The following is a 6,101-nucleotide window of genomic DNA, read 5'->3' as shown; positions in this document are numbered from 1 at the left end:
CTCAGAGGGCGGTGACGAAGCAAACACATCTGCGACTCCTTGCTCTTCCCTCTGCGAGGCTCCGGTCCTGCGGGAATCGCCTCGCTCTCATTGGTGAGACCAGGACAGTGTCCCACGCAGCCTGGAGAAATATCATCTAGGAGCAGCGTGGGAAGGTGGAGCTCTATGCCCAATAGATAGAGTACAAAGTTGTTTTTCAGTCTGTGCCTACATGTCAGACACCCTAAAGCTTCCTCTTTACCCTCAAGCGGGGGTGAGGGTGGCGGGCCGTGCCGGCGCGGTATCCGGTCCCGGTTCTGCTCACCCAACAATTGCAGGAAAGCAAGCACACGCCTACTTAACCAACTGGGCAATGTCTACGCCTCGGCCTTGGTAGCGGGTTCTTGTGAATGCGGGTAACTGTGAAGTGGATGCCCTACGCTGTGCTCGTAATTCCCGACCTTCCAGATGTCTCCCGCGGCGCTCCAAGTCTTTGGGGGCCAGAGGCTCCTGGGGCGCGCCTTACAAGCAGGGGATGCACCAGGGAAGTCAATCGCCGGTTTCTTCCTTCCCTCCTCAGTCAACCCGTGTTGACTGAGAGCCGGCAGTATGCCAGATGCGTGGGTGAGAAACCAGATAGGACCGGTTAGGCCTTGAGACCCAGGGAATCCCAGAGAGGGTAGTGCTGCATGGGACCGTATATCCTTTACTCCCAGGATCCGGAGTCTGCCCACAGTAGCAGAGATTCTGAGACCACCCTGCTTTTACAAAAATCTCCTGGGTTCGGAAAAGCGAGTATTTTAATATCCACTTTGCCGGCTTATTTTCAAGCAAATGACCAGCTTTGCGTTCATCTCCTCTCTAGTGGGACCTCCTCTTTCTTGGAAGAGTCATGAAAGGTCACATTATTCACCCTTCTGGTCTCCCTCATGATACAACGATGATGAAAGCAACTAAGGCTTCTATTATCTACTGTGAGCACTGTTCTAAGCAATTTGTGCAGATTAATCTTTCAGTCCTCACAACTTTATGACGGAGATGCCATTTCAATTCTGATTTTACAGAGGAGGAGAGGGAGGCAAGTGAGGTGAAATAACTTGTCCGTTAAGTGGCAGAGCCAGAACTCAGACCTGCGTGGTCTGTCCCAATGTCTGCGCTATTAACAGCTGAGGAAATGGAGGCTTCCAGGACTGGAATCCAAATGGTCCACTAGCCATCATCAGCCTGGCTCACATCACAGATTCCACTTATCTAAGCAAGGGGTGCTGTGAAATCCGTGGTCAAATTAAAGCTTCAAATATATCATATCCTAAAGTAGTCCATTCACTTCCTTGCTCCCCTGTTTCCAACTCCCAGATCAACTTTTTTTTTTTTTGTCATAAAGCAGGCTGTTTCTATGATGGGACCTTAAAAAATACCTTTACCATAAAGTTTGTAAATTTTGTTTTGTTTCTTTTTCCACTCAGACCATATTCAGCTCATCCCCTGTTCTCTTTAGTTACTCTCTTCCCTTAAAACCTTGCTCTGATCAGCGTCCCAGGTCTTCAGAAAGCATGCCTCTAGGCTGGATGGTGGCCCCCTAAGGCCTCTGCTACACGCTACAGTGTACTTAGGATCCCCAGGGTATTCGTTTCCTAGGGCTGCCTAACAAATTACCACAACCTGGGTGACTTAAAACAGCAGAAATTTATTCTTTCACAATTTGGAGGCTAGAAGCCTGAAATCAAGGAAGGCATTGGCAAGGCTGTGCTCCCTCTGAAGGATCTAGGGAAGAATCCTTTTCCTCCTCTTCCTAGCTTCTGGTGGTTGCTGGCAATCCTTGGCTTGTAGCTGCATCCCTCCAATCTCTGCCCCTGTCATTACATGAGCTTCTTTTCCTGTGTCTGCTCTGTGCCCACATTTCTCTCTTCTTTAAGGACACCAGACATTGGTTTTAGGGCCACTTAAGTCCACCATGACCTCATCTTAACTTGATTACAATACATATGCAAAGACATGAACTTTGAGGGGACACTAGTCAACCCAGTACAATCCCCAAAAGTCAGTGTTAATGAAAATGTATTGCTTGAGCTAAGGATGCAAAGAGGCATAAATCACTGACCTTGCTCTCAAAGAAAGACACTGTAGTTACAGAGGAAGTCACTGCACTCAGAACATAAATCACCAACAAGATAGGAGATGCTTCGCGTCAACTGACTGGGGCCGCATGGCAGCCATGCCAGAGGAACTCAGCCAAGGGGACACAGTCCCTGAGGACACCGCTAAAGGACTTCACTCAGCATGGAGGGGGCTCCAAGCAGATCCTTGAAGGAAAAGTAGGAAAAACAGAGATAAGCAAGGAGGGCTTATCAAAAGCACAGCTCCAAGGGGGAAAGTGTGCCTGGCAGAACCTTACTTCTGGTGTTTCTGTAGAAACGAGAGGCTGCAAGGATGCAAATAACTACCATATGGAGTACAAGAACACGGTGAATTACTTTGGCTATAATAATAGGAGGCTGTAAGACTGCCGCAACTAGCATGCTGTGAAGTGGTCTCTCGTTCATTAATTTTATCTGGTCTTCGAAATAACAATCCTGAGTGTTCTCATACAACCAAGGATCCTAGGGCTCCAAGGTCAATCAGCAAATCAGCTGTAGAATTGGTAGGAAACACATTGGCCTCGATGTTCCTCCTCCAGGACTTTCCCCACCAAATGATGTTGCCTCCTGGGTCAACGTTTCCAGTACTGAGTGTGTTGTTCTTGGCCCAAGGAAAGCATTTGAAGAACAGAGTAATCCTGCAAGAAATGGAAAGGCTCCGAAAAGCCATATAAATCCCAAATTGGAATTGTGATAAACCCTCCCCAGCCATCTGAATTGGTGTCATGAAACCTTCTCAAGAATTTCTAATGTATTAAAAAGTCTTCTTTGGCCTTGAGAGACATAATAGGATCCAGTGGCCTTCTGCAGAACTCAGCTGCTTACCTTAAGGAAATAGGGGCTGAATGGAACTTGAACGCATGCGGAGACATTGGTAAGAAGTTGAAGGGAAGTTGAATACAAGAGACATATCGCACCACAAGATGGTAAGCCAGCAGAAACTGATAATCGAAGCTCTGGCTCGGGGCCCACCAGCGTGGAGTCATGCACAGATGACCAGATCTTAGCATGTTTTGGAGCCTTTCCAATAAGAATTTGTAACTATGGCTACCAGCTGGAAGCAAGCAGGAAATCTAGCCTTGGGCTGAATGTCTGATGCTTAATATGTTTCCCTGAATTTTCCTTTACTTGGCAAGCAGGTAACGTGCCAGATTCTTTGCCGGCTGAGTCTTTAAAGGTATATTTAAGGATGAAATGCTTTTGAGACTAGTGTGATTCACTGAATTCTTGCTTGTGCAAAATGCTGCACTGGTTGCTATGGAAGAATACAAAAATATAAGACAGTCCCTGACCTTGAAGAAAATCCCATTTAATTTAGGAGATATGAGACATGCAGAGTAAACATGATATACGTGAGACTGCAAATGAAATTTGTAAGCAGTTTCTCATCACTCAGTTGTCTGTTCGGATGCAACTTCTCAAAACCAGGCCCTCCTGGCTCCCCTTTTAAAAACAATGGCCTGCCCCACCTCCCTGTCACCTTCTAGCCCTTTATCCTGATCTGTGGGCTTTACGACACTGACCACTATCTGAAATTAAATTTTTCTGAATTTGACTAGTAAATTCAACGTTTGCTTGTGTACTCTAGACATACTCAAGGCATAATACCCGTGAGGACATGGAATTTGTCATGTTCTTTTCTGTATTCCTAGCACCTAAAACAGTGTCGAACACATATTAGGTGCTCATTCAATATTTGTTAAATACATGAATAGAATACATATTAATCAACTGAAAATGGGCTAAGATAACTTGGATGAATGTAGTGTTTCCACATTTGCCTTATAAGAATCACCTAGGGCTTCCTAGGTGGCGCAGTGGTTAAGAATCCGCCTGCCAATGCAGGGGACACAGGTTCGTTCCCTACTCCAGTAAGATCCCACATGCCACAGAGCAACTAAGCCCATGTGCCAAAAAAAAAAAAAAAAAAAAGAATCACCTAAGCAGCTGTCCGAAAACTCCCCTGGAGATACTCATTCAGTAAGCCTGGAGTGGGGCCCAGGAATCTGAATTTTAAAGAGCCATCCCAGGGGACTCTTTTCATGGGGCAGCATGGGAGACACAGATTAATCTGAGATTGGTGGAGGGTCAGAGAGAAAAATGAAGTGACAAGAGCAGCTTCCAGAGGTCAGTGGCTGCTCATGGGAATCATCTGGGGGAGATTTGAAAAGTACTGATGCACAGATGCACAGATTCCAGACCCATGAACTAGAATCCCTGTGAGTGGGGCCCTGATGTGGGCCAGTTTCAAAGTTCGTCAGGAGATGCTCATGGTCAGCCAAGGCTGAAAGCCCTCTAAGGTCTGCGGAAATATTTTATCAGTACTCCAAGTACATTGCTAGGTTGTTCCCCAGCGGTGTCCAGCTTCTTGTGTCCCTCAGCCGCAACCCTTGATCTCCTAGTCCGGAAGGGACATGTGCAGGGACTTTCACAATAAATAGATTTGTGGTGAACTACGGGAGCTTTTTGCTCTTGTTAAAAAAAATGTCATTTAAAGCAACAACTGAATGTAATCTCTTGTACTTCATGGCTGGAGTAGAAAACACTTACAAGAATACTTTTATGGTGAGAAAGCCAAGGCCCCCTGGGCAGAGCCTAGATGGACAGGAGTGAGTCACAGAGCCCAAATGCTGTGTTTCTAACACAACGAGGAATGCATAGGAGAACACTGAGTTTCTTTCATGGACCTGGAGAAAGGTGATAGGTGGCCCAGGAAAGAAAGCCAAAGGGAAGATGTAGAAAGAGTCTATAGATGTAGGTCTCAGCCTGGCTGCATATTATAACCACTCGGGGAGTTTAAGACATTACTGATGCCCAGACTCATTCTCAAAGGCTCTGCTGTTATGGACACAGGGGTGTAGTGTGTTTGTGCGTGTGTGTGTGTGTGTGTGTGTGTGTGTGTGTGAATGTGATACAGCAGGGTCATTAATCAGAGGTTTACAGAGAAAGTGGGGAGCCTGGCAACTTACTCCTCACCGAAACAAAAGCTATAGACTTCCCCGGTGGCACAGGGGTTAAGAATCTGCCTGCCAATGCAGGGGACACAAGTTCGTTCCCTGACCTGGGAAGATCCCACATGCCCCGGAGCAACGAAGCCCGTGCGCCACAACTAAGGAGCTTGCATTCTCGAGGCTTCGAGCCACAACCACTGAGCCCATGTGCCACAGCTACTGAAGCCCACGTGCCTAGAGCCCATGCTCTGTAACAAGAGAAGCCACAGCAATGAGAAGCCTGCACACCACAACGAAGTGTAGCATCCCTCTCTCCGCAACCAGAGAAAGCCCGTGCGCAGTACGGAAGACCTAACGCAGCCAAATAATAAATAAAATTAAAATAATAATAAGAAAATAAACTAACAACATGAACAATATATCATTAAAAAAAAAAAAGGAACAAAAGCTATTATATGCCAGCCACTGGGATGCCTGCTTTACACAGACTATCTCATTTAATCCTCAGAGACACTTCAGGAGGGAGGCACCTTGGTAGCTCCTTGTACAGACGTGGAATGAGACCTAGGGAGGGTCACAAGTTTCCATACATAGCGAGTGGTGGAGCCAGGATGTCAGCTCAGCGTCTGCGCTCGTATCCACTGTCCTATACTGCTTCACTCAGAGCAGGGTCTAAAGAGAACATCCTGGAGGAGAAATTCCCTGTGCTAGGGGTCCTGCCCAGTCAGTTTTAGGTTGTGTGCTGTGCTCTGCCATCACTCCTTCCCCTTTACCACCAAGACTTCCGTGAAGCCTGTCGCACGAGAGCTGGGGTGGGTGGTGCTTTGGGGAAAGGACCAGGAGGGGTGAGATTAGCATGAGGTAGAAGGATGTGGGGGTGGTGACATTACCTGAGAGCAGTGCCTGGTACCAAGCTGACCGGCTGGCTGATGGAATTCCATAGAAAAGCAGCTACAATGGGAGAGCCTAGTCTTGGGAAAATGTAGAGAAATAGGGGTACCTAAAGTGAGGGAGGCAGTGGACTTTGCCCTGT

The sequence above is a fragment of the Hippopotamus amphibius genome, chromosome 1 (genome assembly GCF_030028045.1).
Source record: "Hippopotamus amphibius kiboko isolate mHipAmp2 chromosome 1, mHipAmp2.hap2, whole genome shotgun sequence".
In the NCBI taxonomy this organism is placed as follows: domain Eukaryota; kingdom Metazoa; phylum Chordata; class Mammalia; order Artiodactyla; family Hippopotamidae; genus Hippopotamus; species Hippopotamus amphibius.
The sequence above is the reverse complement of the archived record's forward strand: the minus strand, read 5'-3'. Positions refer to the sequence as shown.